This window comes from Ursus americanus, chromosome X (assembly GCF_024610735.1).
Source record: "Ursus americanus isolate L20-20 chromosome X, mUrsAme1.1.p, whole genome shotgun sequence".
Classification (NCBI taxonomy): Eukaryota; Metazoa; Chordata; class Mammalia; order Carnivora; family Ursidae; genus Ursus; species Ursus americanus.
In genome coordinates this window covers 64,144,097-64,164,630 of record NC_142164.1, presented here as the reverse complement: position 1 = coordinate 64,164,630, position 20,534 = coordinate 64,144,097, and the positions used below count along the sequence as shown (strand labels likewise).

Below are 20,534 nucleotides of genomic sequence, written 5' to 3'. Positions count from 1 at the left end.
ATTCCTGCTGCCCCTTTAAAACTGCCATATCCAACCCTTCCTCATTAAAGCAGAGGACATGGTGCTTTTCACTTCCTCTCCATCAGAGGACTGTAACTGAGAATTTTGAGCACCAGTGATACCACAAACCCAGGAGTAAGCAGAACAAAATGACAAGGAGACTGGTAAATCAGCCCATGAGGGAATCAGAGCTGCCAACGGAGACAGAGCCTCATTAGACAGCCAAGAATAACCTCAGCAAGAACTGTTTGGTACCCTCTCCACTTTTCCCCCCACCAAATTTTCCCTGTCCCACGCAACATAGTGTTGCAGAGAAATGAAAATAAACAGTAAGGGCTACTTAGTTCCATTCCCTTTCAAAAGCAACACACCATGATATGGGTCAATTTTATCACCTGACACCCTACCCTTTATTAACAAGGTTATTATGAGTTCCCCAAGCATCAGTATTATAAGTACATGTCCTGAAGTCACATAGCCCATAATGACTTAAGACTTTCTTCAAAGACACTGTTGGTTTAATTGTCAAAAAAGGAGTAGAAACTCCTCCCTATAAGCACTGCAAGGAGTCATATACCCATGAAGTCACCAATCTAGTATTCAGGTATTTAACCATTCAGAATTCTAGAACACCAAAGATCCATTCACCTAGTCAGGATTTTTTAATTACAGTGATTTCCTGCCTGAATACATTCTACTTCCCACCTCCTTACAAAAACTTTTGTTATGTCTTACTCCTATACCACCCCCATACCTCAATAGTTTTTTGCTTCTCACTTTTTTCTATTGGGTTTGTACTTCTCAGTATCCCTGGCCAAAACAACTGAAGGAATAAAGAAATGAGACCTCAAACCATTTATCCAAGGTGGGTGAAGGCAGTAAAAAAAAAAAAAAAAAGAGAGAGAGAGAGAGAGAGAAAGATTAATAGTGTACCTAGGAACACTGAGGTAGAACTTGTCACATCAAAATACAAAACTTTCAAAACAGTACATTTTATTTGACATTAGACAACATTCCCCAAATTGTCTCAGTTGTGACATGTAGATGGCTTTAGACTGTTTTTGTGGTCATCCATGCTGAGCAAGATTTTTCAATCTTCGAAATACTCAAAGCTCAAAAATTCTGCATTTCACATCAGTTCACAAGTCCAAATATATCTTCCCATTTATCAAGTATTTGGCAGAGATTCCCCTTTAGGTAGAAAGGTAGAGATGAAGCCATTTTCTTTAAGAATGGATTTGTTCACAATTTCACTTATGCCATAAAAATCAGATGACAGCATGTTCTTATTCTTATCAGTAGCGGTTGTCTTAGGATGCCAGAAACTGTGAAAGGAAGGCTTTTAGTTACTTTCTCCTTTCCAATTTCCAATAAGGTACTCCCCGACCCCAATCTGAAAACAGGAGTGTTACAGAATCCAGCTGATACCACATATTAAAAGCCAAACGTTAGTATTTAGTTGACATTTAGTCCAAAATTTTTTTCAAAAACGTATAGAAGAGAGTGGAGACAAACTACTGTGTCTTCATCTCAACAATGACCAGTTATTGGAATTGCATTAAACTAAAAAAAGCAATCCCTTAGTTAGATTTGGAGGTAGTAATGCTCTTAAAACCAATCCAAAACACAAGCAGGCTGCCCTTAGAAACTGGTTTGACCTTCTCTTTCACTCTTCCTCCTAATCCCACCCTCTGTGAGTGATTTAAAAATAGAAAAGGTCAAACCCAGTTGGGCCCTGGATTGAGGATTTTTTTTTATTGTTTACCTCCAGTTTTTGCCAATTACTTCCAATTTCTATTATTTTTAAAATTTAAACATGGTAAAATTAAGCTATTTTTAGTCACTGACATAATTCCACTATAAGAGATCCTTTCTTGACATGTTTTGATGGTGAGATTTTTAAAGGTTAAGTTGAAAAGCTGTTGCAAGAGAAATCATGTCTCTCCCATTATGTTATGTACCATCTGAAGATTGTTCTTCAAAGAGATCTATTTAGGCAGTGTATATTCATCAGAATGTAAAATAAAGAATTAAAAGCAGATAAAACTGATAAATGCGTTTCAAAACCAACTGTGGCTTGAGTAGGAGTGTTTCCCCAAGGCTGGTGCCAATGAGACTGGGGTTTGGAAATTAGTTGTCATCCCTCCTTCTGCCCAGCAGTGGTCACAGCCATTTTTCCTGAGAGATGGGCCGGGAAAAATAAATTGTCTGCTCTAAGGAAACTTCCTCACACTTAAAGAGCTAGCTCAGTAGAAAACCCTGCTTATTGTAGTGGCCAGAGTGGTAAAAGAACAGGAATTAAAACCCACAACATTATTAAGGGACTAAGCCATGCCCCTAATCAGAAAACAAGCCAAAAGGAAAGTTTTAGAAGTTCTCTAGGAAAGCATTCACTTTCCATGTCTCTGGGGCAAACTGGGAACATAGCAAAAAGCCTTATGCAATAGGCACTAAAATGTACTTGTAGAATGCGTAAGTCAAGAAATGAACAGCAGGGGCGCCTGGGTGGCACAGCAGTTAAGCGTCTGCCTTCGGCTCAGGGCGTGATCCCGGCGTTACGGGATCGAGCCCCACATCAGGCTCCTCCACTATGAGCCTGCTTCTTTCTCTCCCACTCCCCCTGCTTGTGTTCCCTCTCTCACTGGCTGTCTCTATCTCTGTCAAATAAATAAATAAAATCTTTAAAAAAAAAAAAAGAAATGAACAGTAACTTCTTATATTCTAGTCTCCAAGCTAATAAAAAAGCAAGTTTCTTTCAGTCATGATCTTTTTTTGTTTTCTGTCTAGCAATTAGCAGAATACCTTGATACAGACACTTCCATTTAAGGTAGAATTTCATTCCATTTTTTTGTTTTGTTTTATTGCATCTCCAAGGTAAACTAAGTGCATTTTACACCAGATCTGTTCCAATTTAACATCATCTTCAATGTTAGTACGAATGAATAGAAAGCCTTCTCTTATTCCCACTCTACGAAACATGCTGAAGAGAAGATGGTCACTTGTTCTCAGTGTCTTAATATCACAGCTGCTCAATAATGTTTTTTCAACTAATAAAAGAACGCTTATTAAATTTGTTCTTGTGTTTCCACCATAAACTAGAGAGATTAAATTACATTTTGCTCTAGGACTTTTAAATTCTCAGCATTTGAGAACAGTACTTTATTCAGGGTAAATAAATTTTTATAAATTTTTACAAAATACGGAAAACAGAAAAAAAATCTGTTGCTCAAGTGGCTTCCTGACTCTAAGCCAGGACAATGAGCAAGTATTTTTAAAACCAGTTATTTCATCTCATCTTAAATCATTCATCTATAATAAAAACAGAGTATTAAAGTAATGAATTAAAGGACAAGCCCTAAGCGCCCTTGTATCAGGCTTCAAACTAGTCAATGAGCAAGTGACACTGGGACTTTCTAGAACCAGGAATAATGTCTTCATTTAATATTAAAAGAACCATGCCTTTTCTATTTTTTTAATCTCCAAGGCATGTAAATGTGCGTTTTCTGGACCAGACCCACTCAACTAATTTATCTAGCATAATACCTTCCAGAGAATGGGCACTCAAATATTTGCTCAAAACTCAATGGTATTTTCTTATCTTCATCTATAATCTGTATTCTAATGCCCTTTAGACATGGCCCATTTCACTTCTCTTAGGACCTAGAATGATGTATTCCACATAAAAGATGTTCTATTTATCAAATGAATCTAAAAGCAAACAAGAGCCATTTATTTTTACTCTTTTAATGACTCAAGCCAGGCCAGGGTGGATCAAATTCACCTCCACCTTCAGCATTCAGCATTTTAAAGACTGATAGAGAACTCTAACACCTTGATTCTTAAAAATATTTGCCATCTCTTCAGCCAGGCCAGGGAGCAAGTACACCTCTGATTCGGATTTTATATTTCCACAGAGGTCAGCATTTAGCATACTGCCTGGCAGAATTTCATTTTCCCCCACGTTTTTATTAAATAAGCTTTGCAGTGCTTAAGTAACTTTTAGTCTGGATCTTCCTTATTTCCTTCAATGAACACCGCATAAGGATAAAATCATTTTCATATCCTAGGGCATGCACAGTTCAGAGCCTCATAGAAAGTAGCCAGTAATCATTCATTAAGCCAAGTTATTTCCTTAAATTTGCACAGACTTCTGATAATGAATTTTTGCATCCCCACTTGCTATCTCTGGGGATAAAAGAGCGTAAATAATCAATGTTCGCTCAGCAGATATTGTTTTTACATGTATGGCAGCGTAAAACTTATAAACTGATTTTATACATTATCTGCTGTTACCCAGGACACAATAAAGATGGTTTATCTTCACATCCCCAATGCCTAGCAAGGAGATTGGCATATAAGAGACAATTATTATCCAGTTTTACATTTATCAGATATTTAATCCTTTATATATTATATTCAGAGTGTTCAACAGTGATATAATTTGATATAATGATATAATATAATGACTGTGATATAATTTTATAAGCCTGGTACTCAGCAGCAAATTAGAAAATAAGTAGTTACATTTACATGGTGCTTTAGAGTTCCCAAAATACTACACATGTATTGCCTTATTCTCAGCTATAAGCACAATGAAATGATAAGTCTGTGTATCTCTTTAGTGCCTATAATAGTGAGTTTACCTAGTGAGCAACTGATGATATTCATTCATTCAACAAGTATTTAAACCCTCAGTTTGTATAACTATTTATACTACCTTCACCATAGTGGATGTCAAGCACACAATGAGAATGTTGTAGAGAAAATGCCTACCTCACAGAAAGTTTTATTCACACAGAAAACAGCTAATATATTTATATAGCACTTTAGAAAGTGCAAGGGCAATCTCAATCATTACATTTTCCTGTCACCTGGGAAAATATACTGGTGATCATCTAATTTGACATGACCAGTAAAGTCTTGATTAAAACAAGCAATAGCTAATTCCTTACATCTAAATAGTTTAGGACATAATCCTCCCTCTTATTACATGGGAGAATTATCTTAGATTTCACAGTACCCAAACAGTACATGGCCCATAAAAGGCAATTAATATTCATCCATTCATAAACATGTAACCCCCTGGTATCTATATAGTACTCTAGTTTATAAGGCACTTTAATACGCACCTTATCATCTGAAATTTTTAATTCCATAACGAGAACATGTCTTTTCCCATTGACATTTGTAGCACCTAGTATGGTATCCGGCACATTTTAAGTGCTCACAATAGCTTAATCCCCTGTGTTTGCAGTATATTTTATGGTTTCAAAGCAGTTTCCATGTGTTTGCTTCTCTGCTACCTGGAATACTGTATTTTTACTTAAAATTACCAGAGCAGCAGAAACACGATAGCCACAAATACAGGAGTTATTCATTTATCAAACAATTGTTAATATCTGCATAATATTAAATACTTTTGACAATGTACTTTATTCAGGCTCCTTTTCATCTTTGTATCTACAGTGTCTAGTACAGCAGAATGTAGATAATATGTAATCAATATTCATTCATCAACTCTGAAACTCATAAACCTTTAAGTGCTTTATAGTTTACAAAGCACATTCACTTATTTTTCTTCAAGTCACCTGGATGTGATCATAAATAAATACTGCATCCTTAGTGCACAGGGACAGGTACGCAGAAATAATATAATTCAGCACACAGTCCCTGGTATTTACATCAGGGGTGATAACTATGGCCCCCAGACCAAATTTACTCAGTTCACAAGCTAAGAATAGTTTTTCCTTTTTAAAGGGTTGTAAAAGAAAAAAATATGTCAGAGACCACACGGCCCACAAAACCTAAAATATTTACCATCTGACCCTTTATGGAAAGGGCGTGATGACTCCTAAGTTACATAATTCCTCACTATTGACAGTGCACTTTAAATGTTAGCTGTGCATGGCTGCCAATATACTATTAATGAGAATGCCTTGTTTTTTCTGTGCTTTACAGTGCTTTCACATATATTCTGTTATTTAAATTATCTTCCCACGTGGTAAGGGGGAAAAATCAAGGAAAGGATTAATCCTGCTAAATATTCCCAAGTTTTCTCACCTTTAAGCCTAGAGGTGGGTATTAAACCCAGGAGCAGTGTTGTCACAATCTACCAAATTATTAGGCCACTACTATAAGCAGGGAGTTCAAACTGTCTCCTTGGGGCCTCACTCCATCCCAGGCCCAATCATTTCATTGTAACCATCACTAGGAATCCCAAACCCCAAGAATCCTGCTCACCCAAGCTCAAAGAAGAAGGTGTTGCAGGCTGGTGCTTCTCAACAGGCTGGTACATCTGGGTATTTCTTGTCTAATTCTTCTCACTGGCCTGGAACATCTCTTCACATTTCCTCTAGATAGCCTGGCACTTTTTCCCCCCAACAGCCTGATGCTTGCCTTTGCTCATCAGGCTAGAGCTTCTAAAGAAAAGGGAGGACTGATATATAATGTTACCTATATGTGTCTCTCAAGGAGTGGAGGTGAAGAGAAATGGAAATTTAAAAAATAAACACTTAATAAATGGATTAAAACCGTGATAAAAATTGGCTTAAGACTGGCCCAAGCATAATACTGTCAACCTAAAGATACGTTTCTTAAAGTAATAGCAACATCAAAAAGGGCTCCTCAAAAGAAGTGGGCTTAAATAAAAACATAAGAAGTGGAAAGGGAGAACTGAACATATCCAAGGGTAGGGAGGATGGCAAGAGAAAAAAGCTGGGGTTTAGTGTTCTCATCTTTGGTCTTGGGGCTTCTATCCTTCCTGGATTCTGTGTCATGGGCTTCCAGCTTCCCATCTAATTTAGTCTTAAGACACCTTTCTCTCTTCAGCCTTCCGTCCACCTAGACAGGCAGGAGTCCTGGGTCTTTATGCGTGTCTGGGGCCTTCCATCCTTGGATCTTAGATGCCTACAGTCTCCCACTGTGGGTCTTTGGACTTCTATCTAACTCAAGATTTCAACTTTCCATCCAACTCAGTCAGGTCTTCTATCCAACAGGGGCCACCTTTTTATATCATAGCTGTCACGGCTTTGATGGTCTCAAGCCTGAGGATTCCATCTATCTTGAAACACAGGTTTTCCATGTTTGCCTTCAGGTCTCAAGTCTCAAATCATCTGTCTTTTACTTTGGGCCCTCTATTCATTATGGGCCTTCCACCTTCTGTCCATCATAGGTCTTGGATCATCTCACAGGGTGTCCTGGCATAATGAACAGCTCTGCAATGCTTATTTTGATAGCTGGCGCTCTGTACCTATTGGGAAGGGGTTAAGAAACCCCTCTGTCACAAACACACACACATGACCACACAGATGCACAAAAATATGCAAGGAGAGAGGACTGCAGAAAGTCAAAGAGGGGGAACACAGACACATAAAAAAGCTGAAATACTCAAAGGTAAGCAGAAGGGGAAAAGCAGAGAAGAAACAAGAGAACAGAGATGAATGCTGAAAATGGAAGATCACAAAGAACAGAGGTGAATGTTGAGACAGAAAACCACAACGAACAAAGAGACACTTAGCAGGAAAAAAAGAGAGAGAAAACGGCCCAACAGAGGCAGAAAAAACATATAGAAAAGAGAAATGTGAGATATTGAGTAGAAAAAGCAGAAGGGAATCCAGAATGAGAAAAAAGTGAAATGTCAAACCAACAAGAAGGGGAAGGGAAGACGAACAATCAGAGTTCACACAACAGTAAAAGAAGAGAGGTATAGGCAGAACAAGAAATGAACAAAAAGCACACAGCATGTGACACAGAGACACAAAGGGAAGAACACTGAAAGAAGAGCCAGATCTAGGAGAGCAAAGAGAATCAGTAACAAAATGAAGAAAAAACTAGAAAGACATCTAAGACAAGGCACAGACCACTCTTAGGAACAAAAAGCAAAATGAGACAAAGATACACAGAGAAGAAACTAGCAAGAGAATCATGGATGGCTAAGACACACTTTAGATAGAGAAAGACAATCAAAGAGATTCAAGAAAGAAATAGACAAGCAAAGAAATACACACTTATGAGTGAAAGAGACAAGCAAAGGCAGACATTCAGAGGAAGAGGGTAAGAAGTAAAGACAAGATACAGTAATGGGCACAAAAGGCATATGAGAAGCGTCACAAAAAAGGACAACAAAAGAAAACCAAAAAGTGCATTAATAATTACAATAAGTTATTATTAGTACCAATACTATTTATATTACTAACAATAATAATTATTGTAACAACAACCACCAACAACATAGAGGTTTTCTATTAATAAACTTTTACCTTACAAATTTCTTACATAGAACCAAAACATGCCAATTCTGCCTGCCACTAGATGGTATTAGTGGTCACCTGTATTGTGTCAAATGAGCTTATAAAACTTCTTGGGTTACCTTTTACTTACCACGGGCCAAACACTGTACTAAACACTTACATGATTTCATTTAACCGTCACCTACAAGTCTAACCAAAAACTCGAGACTGACAAAGGCCATACACCTAATGGGTGGCAGAAGATTTAAACACAGAATGTGTACTCTTTAATATTCTGCTTCAACTGTTTACAAGGATTTCCAATAGAGCCAAACAAGATGCCACAGATGTATGAATATTATAATAAAGGGCCCTTACAGAGCACCTAGTCAATCCCCTCAGTTTATATCTTTACTTTTTCCCATTCCTTAAAAAATTTCATTTTCACATGCTTCACAACTATAATGGCAGCTTCATGGACTGGGCTTCCTTTAACACTAAATCTTAACTGCAGACTGATTCTTTCACAAGAGAAGGTGAGAAAGAGCCACCCTTTCAGCAAAACAAAAACAAAAACAAAAAACCCAAACAACTCTTTTTGTTTTAGGCTTCTACAGTTTAGGCCTCTACGAGTGGCAAAGCATTTATACAGTGAAGATAAAGAAGAGACAAGGTGAGACTCAATTACTGGGACACAATTGGTATGCAGACTGTAAAATCTTTGAATTGCTTCAGTGAACCCAGCTGGTAATACAGGTTACTGGTTATCCTCAGATCTCACACTGGGTACCCCCTCCATGTTAGACCATCATGCCTCATCCTACACAAACCTACAACAAACAGCTATGAGCTCTAAAGTGACCCTCACAGGATTACACCAACAACAACTTACTGCATTCCGCTGTTCTAAAATGCTAGCATGCCAGGCATGTTGATCTTCCTTTGTTATGTATGTTCCACTTTCTTGTGCTCTGCACTGCTTTTAGGAGACAGTGATTTGGCAGATAAGAAGGGAACAATCAGGAGCTATAAAAAATGAGAGAAAACCATGTAAATGCCATATAGAAGTATTAACTGAGTACTGTGCAAGAGTTATAGGAAGATTCAAATTAATGAGCTATAGAAACTATCTGTACAAAGCTTAGAAACATATAAAGTTGAAGTTTTTAAGTCCTTAGAGATAAAACTAATACAAGTTCTTTGTTCAGAAGAATAGGAAACTATGGCAAACACAGGAAAATGTCTTGCCTAATAACACTCAGTGAGTCACTGGAAACACCATCCATCACACTCAGTCTTTTGGTGAAATAATCTCTACAAAATCTGTATAATCGGGGTTTACTACTCACTAAATGGTTACCTCCATCTCCCAACCTGCATCCCCCTAATCAGCTTCTCTTATCACCAACCTAGAATATACAAGGTCCTGGTTCTTTAGATCTTACCTGACAACAGAAACTTTGTGCTATTTCTGGTCAGGTTCCATTAATCAGCAAGGACAGCATTAAAAGATACAACTCCTATTTATCTTCTCAAACAGCTGTTTTGTGTTTTATCCCAAAGACATCCTAAGCCATCTTGAAGTATGGAAATGATTGTCAAAATTCCCCAACAAGGCCTCAAGACTGACTTTGGGGACCAGAGGGTCCAAAATGATGATCTGCCCATGATCAATGTCACAGATGTGGCAGTTGTTGCCCATGTTCTCCTAAAAGAAAGAACAATTTAACTGTGAGTCTCTACCACACACTAGTCCCACCCTAAACATCCTAACTCATGCAGACTGCTACTCTCTTCACATCATTTTCACCCATTTCACACCCAGTTACTTCCCAGGTTAGTTAGGAAGCTATTTTTACCAAAGCAGACACGGTTGATAATGATGGAAACAATCTCAGTGGAAAGTTATGTGCAACATAAAACAAGATCAAAATTAATAGCTATTAATTATGCTTTTAGAGACAACTTACACACCTCTGATGGGTGGTGGTTGTTTTGAGACTTCATCTTCCTCCCTGGGCCCAGGGAAGAATCTTGATAGAACTCCTGGCCTAGGGTTGTTGCCCAGTGGTAGTGAGCTTTTCCCCTGGAGGATCCTCATGCCCCATCTCCACCTAGGGATCGTCAAAGGGAACGGGTCACTAACACCGCAGAGCAACAAGCCTATTCCTCTGAGGAAGATCTGGAAAAGAGATCAAAGAAAAATAAGTTACTGAAATGCAGAACACTGGGAAAGTCTGTCCCAAATTAGCAACTAGTAGTTAAATTAAACCATATCTACCCTTTTCTTCAGATGGATTGAGGGGTGAAGATTGAGGGGTAAAGATTTAGTGCTCTATATCCTAGCTATGAGGCTAGCAACATGCAAATTCTTTTCATTCCAGCTCCATTCCTTGCACCTCTCCTCATCTCCAAGAGCAATTTAGAGCTGAATCATTACCAAAATTCCCATACTCTGCTTTATTCTTCAGTCTCCACTGATGAGCATTTCTCTAGAGTGTATTATTAATATCCTGGTATTTTCATCATAAAATATAGTGGGGTTCAAGAAATCAAGGAGTTGAAAATAGTAGAAATACAGTTCTCTCAACCAAGTTAGCCATCAAGTTACTTAGAAAAGCTCCCATGTGATCTGACCCTATGGGTTAAGAATTCTTCATGTATTGCATGGTGCACTGGGTGTTATACGCAAGTAATGAATCATGGAACTTTACATCAAAAACTTGGGATATACTGTATGGTGACTAACATAACATAAAAAAATTATTATTAAAAAAAGAATTCTTCACATTGCCTCAGGCTTCTTTTATAAAGCACATTTTAAGAACTGAGTGACCTACCTCAATCAGAGTGCCTCTCATTCTAGTTTTATAGCATACCCCTCTTTTAACTTGTATGTCAAGCAGTAAGTTGCCAGAGCATTGCCAAGGTAAACAAAACTGTTTTCTATTCAATCCACATGGTATTTCTTGAACAGCTTATATAAATGGGGCACCACCAGAGTCTCAGGATATTCAGAGAAATCAAGAATGGTTACAGGCATATAAAACACCAGTTACTACAACAGCTAAGCAAATCTACGCAAAAGGAAAAATGAGACACAGAAAGCTAGGAAACCAGTAAATTGCTTACGCAGACCCATGGGTCTCTGTTTTTCTACCTTTCAACAAATTTATGATTCTTCAAATTAAAAAACCCTCAACTTTATTTTTTTTTAAGAGAGAGAGAGTGCACAAACAGGGGGAGGGGGGCGGGGCGGGAAGGGACAGAGGGAGAGGAGAGAGACAATCTTCAGCAAACTCCACGCCCAGTGTGGAGCCCAATGCAGGGCTCGATCATTCTCACGACCCTGAGATCATGATCTGAACCAAAACCAAGAGTCGGAGGCTTAAGCAACTGAGCCACCCATGTGCCTCAACCCTCAACTTTTTAAAACAAGGAAATGACAGTGACAATAGAATTGGGCCTGCCAAAACAGGGCTATGACACATACTGAGTTGGTACTATGCATCAACGAATCTTCAACACTTAACTACCAGTCTGCCGAAGGAAGGTGGAAATAATTTCAAGGGCGGCTTATCAGAAGGTATAGGTTTGTTCAATCTTTCCTGCTAAGTATCTTTGAGATGTGAACGGAAGTAACTTATTGTCTTGTGTCTCTCATTCTTTATGAAATGAGGATTAAATATGCTTGCCCTTACAGACCTCACTGGAGCCTAACTCTGAGGGATAAATGAAATAATAGGCCAAACTCATCTGTAATGTTAAAATATATATGTATATGCAAAAAAAAAAAAAAAAACACCACTGTAGGAATTGATAAAAACTGGCTCATGTTCTTTTTTAAAAAGTAGAGGTGCAGGAAGTTAAAGTCCATAAAGTTAAAGACAGAATTCCCACAATGATGAGCTCCCCAAACTACCTTTTTTTTTTCCAGGTGGCCTGAAAGCCATCATTTTAAAGATTATTTGGAGCTTATCCATATTCTCAAAAAGAAAGATATGCTGAATGTGAAGCTGCTTACAGCTACTTGCAGTCCTCAGGTTTCACATACTCTGAATGTCCTTGAGAAGAAAGACAGGGCTCATGAGGATAACAGAACTGCTGAGAAATCCTCAACAACAAAAAACTAGGAAGCATTAACCTGAAGAATGAGATATAGGCATCTCCTATCCCTCCTCTTTAGCTTATCTGGTCCCCCTAAGGTCTTATAAGAGCAAGCACTAGCAGTATCACAGAAGGATTAGGCAAGTGCAGAAAAATGAAACGAAAATATGGGTCAAACCAATACCCACCTTAAGGGCTAAACAAATCTGTGGCCTAAAGGTCATCCTTTTGCTGAAAATACAAGATGCAAGGTAGCAGACCAACTACTACTACTACCTTAAAGTACAACTGCCTTGACCTTTTTTTACTAATTTGCTAGTCAACTTTACCATAGGACAGCGGCTTACTGAAGCAGGTCTAAGCCAGGGTTGCAATCCTGAAAGCACTTTGTACAGTATGGAAAGCACCAGGTATGGTTTCCAGATTCCTAATCAGGAATTCCCGTATTATAAGGACCTTTATATCAATATCAAACAAGTTCTAACAGTAGTATATGAAAAATCACTTATTCAACTCTACTCTCTAGACAAGATGTCCAGTGAAACCAAACCAGTGTTCTATGATGTTCTCAATATGAGTAGAACAGGCTTCAAAATCTCTTAACAACATCCTTCACCACTGCTATCTAATTTAAGATTAGATACTTTATCCCCAAATATGGGCTTCCAAGTTAAATATGGCAGTTCACACATATTTATACATATTTATTCTGCCCCTTCCTCAAACCCCATTAATGACAGTAAACGGACACTCCATGTACAAGCAAATTTACCCAAAGAATTTTTAAATTAATGGATTGAAGTACAAATTCATTTATACACACCCTAGTTAAGATACCTAAAAGGAAATGACTATTCCAGTCTCCCCAGATCTTTGAGCCACTCTGAACCATATTTACTGAGTATGGCTGCTTTAGATCAAACCCTTCTAGTTTTGTGTGTTGCTATAGTGATGAAATACTCAAGAAGATTCCCTTTCCCTTAAAGGGAATCTAAGGCCAGAGAAAGTGGTCACATTTTGGAACTGGTACAGAACCATATATAAGGGTTCCATATTCACTGACAAGAATTTTGAGACTCCTGATCTGTCATCTCATAGTTCAACAAAATGTCAACATACTTTAGACATAAAAACCAAGTGGCATAGCTGGCCAGCCAGTTCAAGTACTCCAACACTAGCCAAGTCACAGAAGCATCACAGCTAAAAAAAAAAAAAAAGGGTATTAATGATCATGGAATCAGACATTTTCATTCTCTACGTAAGGAAACTGGGAGCCCTGAAGATGAGACTCCATCAACATTATACAACTAGTAAGTAGGTGGCCAAGTGGTACTTAAACACATGCCGTCTCTCAATTCAGGTTTTTTGCCTCTGGGATATGGGCAAGGACACTCAGGGGTATAGGAAGTTTCTATAAAATTTTTTACCATATTTATATTTCACCATAAAAACCAGTCTAGATCATCTAGAGGACTACCTTATAATGGAGAATTCCAGTGCCAGATTGGCAGCAAGTGGTACGACTTTTGTTGCCTGGAGCTCAAAGAACAGAGGAAAACAATATATAAATGCGGTTTGTACCAAATGAAAAAAAAATAGCATTGGTATGTGCTATAACAAGATCTTGCAGCAGCTTGAAAAAAGTAATTTGGGTAAGGGCATTAACAAAGCACATGAGAGAGGAGACATGCCATGCTGCAAAGAAGCAATATGATAACAGTACCATTTACCCATTTTAGTAGCCATTTATTTACTATGATTCTGTACATTTGCTGTGTTTTACAGTTTTATTGTAGATGTAAGCAGAAAGACTTTATTTTTATTTTGTTCGTACCCTTGGCTTAAAAATTATTTCCATGAACTCGAAGGGACATAAGAATTTTTTTAAGGAAAAGTTTAATCAAAATTACAAAAAAAAGTTTAATCAAATTGAGGCAAAATGGTAATTGTAGAATCTAAGAGGTGAGCATGCTGGTGTTCACCGAACACATTTTTCATCTTTTCTGAAGATGTTCATAATAAATTTTGGAGGGCAAAAAGGAAAAATTTGAGATGACAGCTCCCTACCGTCAAACTTGTTACACAGACTTCAGAAAGTATCTCAAATATTTAAAATAAAATATTAAAATTGTGCCCAACACAAATTTATAGTATTTGGTTACCACTCTATATGCAATACTTGCAACATTAATCAGAACACTTTAAAATTAGCGTACATTAGCCTGAATAAAATCAAATAAAATTAAAATGTTAACAATCACATTTGGATTACATATTGCCAAGAAATAAATCTACTCTTTGAGTCTTATATAGGTACTTCGGACAACTAGCTGGAGATCACTAAATGGATTTTCCCCACCTCACATAGAACAGGTCTTTCTCCTTCCGCCCCCCACCACCAGTGTTCTCAAGGTATTGTAACTATCAGAAAAAAAAAAAAAACCTGAGAAAATAAATGCATAACCAAGGAACAGACTACCTAACTGTATCAGAGTTATTTAATCTGACAATGAGGTGCAAAATGTGGAAATTGGGATAGATCCTAGTTCTTAACAAAGGCTTGTTTCTGATAAGTTTTAAAACTAAGAGAAACATTTAGCATTTTTAGTTTTTAGTTTCAGGAACTTCTAGTCATTTTTAGTTTCAGGAACTTTTAATCAACCTATAGCTAAACTCTCCCTAAACTCAACCATAGAGACAACTGTCAATGTTCTCACCTACCCTAACATGAACATAAAAAAATCTCCCAACCAAGCCAGGTTGTTGGGAGTGGGAAGTAACAGATAAGCAGAGGAGACTATAATGATTCACGGGTAATAGATCAGAGTTGGAAACATCTGTACAAATCCATGTTTAGCTTAAAATAGATATAGATTATTACATATACAAATATAAATAAATACATGCATGTGAGTCAATATGCATGTGTATATCTCCTCATTCTGATCAACTCAGAATGTGCTGCAGCAATGATAGCCCAGTAGCAATGAGCACACAGAACACCCACATCTTGATTTCTAATACTGTTCTCCAACAGAAAGAATCAGGACTCCTTGAAGAAATGGTAGATCCTACGAATAGGATAAGAAACATACAAATGAGCCCAGAGCATCCTGGTAGTGCCAGAAAGTAAGAAAGTGGTCAAACAAAAAACCGAAACCCACAAGGATGGGGTTATGTCCAACAAGCTAACTGAAAGAACTCCCAAAGGCCAAAGTTAGAACAACCTGAACAAAAATTAGTAGTAATATATTCTTATGTAGACACTCAACCATCAAAAAGGTGGAACATAACTCCCCATTCTTTTTTTTTTAAAGATTTTATTTATTTATTTGACAGAGAGAGAGAGAGAGACAGCGAGAGAGGGAACACAAGCAGGGGGAGTGGGAGAGAAAGAAGCAGGCTCCCAGCGGAGCAGGGAGCCCGATATGGGGCTGGATGCCAGGACTCTGGGATCACGCCCTGAGCCAAAGGCAGACACTTAACTACTGAGCCACCCAGGCGGCCCAATAACTCCCCATTCTTTAAGTACATAGTAGCTGCCCTTCAAAAACAGTACGGGAAGGGAAAAAAATAATTTTTTAAAAAGATTTTATTTATTTATTTGACAGAGAGGACAGCCAGCGAGAGAGGGAACACAAGCAGGGGGAGTGGGAGAGGAAGAAGCAGGCTCCTAGCAGAGGAGCCTGATGTGGGGCTCGATCCCAGAACGCTGGGATCACGCCCTGAGCCGAAGGCAGACGCTTAACGACTGCGCCACCCAGGCGCCCTGGGAAAAAAATAATTTTAAATGTTATGTGGAGAAACTTGGCAAACAGTACCTTAGCCAAGTGATAACAGTCAACATCATAAGTGATATGTCACGTTGATAGTATGTACTCGAGAAAGAAGAATGGCAGTATACTGCTATGGTCTTCTTCCCAAAAACTCAAGCGTGGTCTAGTCATGAGAAGAACATCAGACAAATCCCAATAGAGGGACATTCTAAGGAATACTTGACCATTAGTCCTCAAAATTGTCAAGGCCATCAAAAACAAGGAAAGTCTGAGAAACTATCATAAGTAGGAAGAGCCTAAGGAAGACATGACTACTAGACACAAGGTGGTATCTTGGATGGGGTCTTGGAACATAAGAAGAGCATTAGAGAAAAACTGAGGAAATGTAAATAAAGTATGGACTTTAGTTATTAAGAATGCATCAGTGTTAGTTCACTAATTGTGACAAATGTATCATAGTACTATAAAATGTTAATAATAAGGTAAAATGGGTATGGGGTATACAGGAACTCTCTCTGTACTATTTTCAAAACCATTCTGTAATACTCCAAAATAAGAAAGGTTTTTTTTCTTTTAAATTTGCCAACTAGATGCTGAAGGCTTAAAAATTGCAGGGTTTTTTTTAAAGCAAACAAAATGGAACCCGAGAACTGGTAATTCTGTTTTCCAGATTTTACTACAGTAGGTACGATCACTGTTGGCAAATCGGGCCTAAAGACCTGCCTTTTCTTTTCGGTTTATAGGGATTTAATTATAGTCAGTTTTAAAGTTGAAACATATGAGGCCCAAATATCATGAACCCATAATATCAAAAAGCTATTAAAATTAGCAGCTTAAACTCTTGTTCTTGTTCATCAACAGATCATATGGAAGGATCTACTCAATCCATTATATAAAATGAAGGCAGTAGTTATTGCAGTTTTCAGTCAAGGGAGACATGTAAGGCTAGAAAACTCTAATGATCATAAGAAACTGCATACCAATTACATTATAAAATGGCAAGCACACTACCAAATATAAAATATAGTATGCCAAAAGTTTTCAAAGCTATGGATTAAAGCAACCTAGATATTTTATGAGACCCAGTAACATAAAAACACAGTATGCCAAAGGTTTTCAAAGCTATAGATAAGGTAACCTTTATAATGAAACCCGGTAATGTACACTGATCTCCCAGCCATGTCCCTATTTTGAAACTGTTAACAAGCATTCAATTACATATTTTATGCATAAGAAGGTACTGGGTCTGCTGCATAGCTTCTAATATTTCTGTGGAAACTAGAAGAATAGCATTCTAGTTGGTCAAACAAAATAATTCTTTAAGTCTACTCATCATCTAAGAAATCTAGCATGGATAAAATTTAAATTTTGTGTCAATCTCTCACCCTAACATGAAGAAATCAAAAGCTCATTTCCAATTTAGTCATCAAAATAGTAAAGGAAAGAGTTCTTCATCAAATTCATTTGTACAGGGTGCACAAGGAGCCTAACATTCCATGACTCAGTGCTCTAATTTGGAGAGGTCAAGGAAGATCAAGGAAAGCCTAAATCGCCAATAAAAATAGCCAACTCAATGCCATCAATACAATGACATGTAACTGTGCACGGCCATTTAAGTTTAACTTGTTAAATTCAGTGGATCAGCTAAGTCTCAAACAAATACTTGAGATCCAACCTGAGTTGGATTTTGAGGGATACAAGTGTTGACTGCTATTTGTCTATAGCCAAAACTATGGAAGTGAGAAAATCAAGTTTTCATCCAATCCAATCTGTAAGACTTCACACAGAAAAAGGCATTAGCTCTGTTTAATCACACAAATCGTAGTCTTCACCATCCAAACTTATAAGGTTTGGGGGACCAGTTAGCTCAGTTCAGGTATCAGTTTTCTTCTTTCTTTAAGCTGGTAATAAATTCTCCCAGGATGCTTTCACAAATAAGAATATTTCAGGAGCCACCACAGATCAACTTTTAAAATTCTTCACTTAAGTCAAAAACTCCCATGCAGGTATACATTTGCTAACCAGGGCCCAGATATCCTGAAAAATTATGAATGCTTAATCATAGCAGCCCTAGGTTTTATGATTTTCCACAATTTAGGGAGGTGGTTAGAGAAATGTATAGATAAGTTACAGAAAGACAGGTAGAAAAACTAAAGGGGGATATGGGAAAAGATGCACAAAACCAGGGTCAGAAAACTTCCTCCAATCCTGTATATCAAGGTTCTATAAGGAAGAAAGTCAGAAATGAACACACAATAACCACTTAGAGAAATGCCAAAAAAACCAAAAACAAAACGAAACAAAACAAAAAACAAAACTTAAGTGCCTTCAATTTTCCAAATGACAAAATGTCATTTTCAGGGATTGAGATATTCAGTTCAAGTCTCTGTCTTAATCCATCAGCCATCCCTAGACACTGAAGTTCAGATGGATGGTGATTTGACCCAAGGTTAGAGTCAGAACCAAAGGTTAGGTGTTCTTATTGCCAGTTCAGAACTTTTTCCTAATTTTGCCAGCATCTCATTCCTTCTGCCCCCAAACCCGTGAAAAAAACAGTGATTCACTCTAGGGGTTCCTGGGTGGCACAGTCAGGTTAAGCATCTGACTCTTGGTTTCAGCTCAGGTGGTGATCTCATGGTGGTGGGATAGAGCCCCACACTCTATGCTCAGAGTGGAGTCGGCTTGAGTTTCTCTCTCCTTCTCCCTTTGCCCCTCCCTCCTCACATTCTCTCTCTCTCCGCCCCTCCCCTTTCTCTCTGGAATAAGTAAATCTTTTTTAAAAAGTGATTCACTCTAGAAAATATGTGCTTCATTAAAATGCATTTACAAAAAGTAAGAAATACTGGCGTACTGTCTGTAAACCCTCACCTTACATATCCCCTGAGTAAACTGACCAAGGTGTTCCCTAGTCACACTTTTCATTTCCCCCTTGCAATCACTTTGCTTAGTAGGTATGTTTCCACCACTCTTCTTCCTCTGTGCCCCACAGAACTTCCCAATATTTTTTATGGTACACATCAAATTGCCCAACACCATAATGATTTGTTCATTTTGGCAGCCTCCTTAACAAGAATCATGTCTTCGGTTTCATTATTTATTCCAGTGTGTGACCCAATAAAGTTTGCTGAGTTAACACAAGGATTATCTCAATTTTGAAGATGCCCACATTTCCAGGGTATCCCATTTTACAAATTCTAGAGACTTTATTTCAAGCAATTAATTGAAATACAACTCTAAGATTCACCTTTGGATGTTGTCTAATGCAGGCTTCAATCCACTTAAAGTTGATCCATCCTTCCTCTTGACTGGGGGTACAGAACCAGCTCAGAATTCATCCCTTTAAAACAAATTTCAATAAAGTTATACTTGTATATTAATACAGAATAATTTGATTAGTAACAATAAAAGATCTCATAAGCATAGACCAGTGTTTCTCAAATTGGGGTGATAAGAACCCTGGGGGTTTGTGGATATATCTTCATGGATCCTTAAATCCTACATAAATTATATAAAACATTGTATATCTTTAATAAAGATATCTTAAAACTGGAAAACATGTTTACATTTCAAATAACTTTAAGTCAGTGTTCCTCAAAACATATTCTTTAGGATCTCAAAAAATTTTGTTCCTTTAAAAGGCATTTTATCCTGACAAATTACTTAAGTCTGAGAAACAATGGCATAGACCACATTTCCAAGAAGGCTCAGGACCATTTATATACTACCCCCAATCAGTTAGACTGGGGGACGTCTTCAGGCATTGGTGGGAAACGAGCCATGAGGAAATATGGATGTGAATTAAAATGGGCAGTAAGCGATGCCCACTCAACGTGGTTCTTCTTGCTCCTGCCAGGATGCATGGATGGGCACAAAAAAAGTCTCAAATTTGATATTAATATATTTTTCAGCTGGACCTCTGTGTTTTACATCAGGGAGACTAAGCTTTTTGGCTTACCAATGTATCTGCTGAAAAAGGTGAAGGGGAAAGGACACAATTATCTTCATAAAGTGGGCAATGTCATAGTTTTCTTATAAAACTTACACTTCTCCATTGCCTTCTTGCCAAACAGGTTCCACAAATATCTCAAACTAAAAAGGCATCACTACTTTCATGTTTCGTGGCAGAGATAGAATAAAAAGGTACGAAACGCCAACATATCATATTTAGATCCCCAATCCCTGAACCTTGAAAAGCTCAAGCTTATAATGAGATTTAACAATGAACTTCCCAGCCTTGGCATATAGCCAAACACAACAGCTAGGCCTTATATCTTTAATCACTTTTCATACTTCCAAAAGAAGTAAAAACCAAATTACATTAAAATAAACCAACTGGACTACACATATGGCTGCAATATTAATCATATCCTGGACCAAAGAGAAAAAGTAAACCCACCTCCAAGTTTATCCAACTAACTTCAAA

General features: G+C 37.7%; 1 long non-coding RNA gene across 4 annotated transcripts in view; it reads right to left on the bottom strand.

Moving 5' to 3' along the window:
* Window positions 1-976: 976 nt before the first annotated feature.
* LOC123786251 (uncharacterized) overlaps window positions 977-20,534 on the bottom strand; it is a 36,665-nt gene continuing 17,107 nt past the window's right edge. For 2 of the 4 annotated variants that reach the window (XR_006777921.2, XR_006777924.2), the window contains exons 2-7: window positions 19,356-19,448; window positions 13,455-13,535; window positions 10,203-10,410; window positions 9,674-9,936; window positions 9,121-9,254; window positions 977-8,005 (exon numbers count right to left, since the gene is read on the bottom strand). This is a non-coding gene — a long non-coding RNA (uncharacterized LOC123786251). The remainder of the gene's footprint in view (window positions 8,006-9,120; window positions 9,255-9,673; window positions 9,937-10,202; window positions 10,411-13,454; window positions 13,536-19,355; window positions 19,449-20,534) is intronic. The other 2 variants (XR_006777923.2, XR_006777922.2) reach the window with 2 other exon arrangements.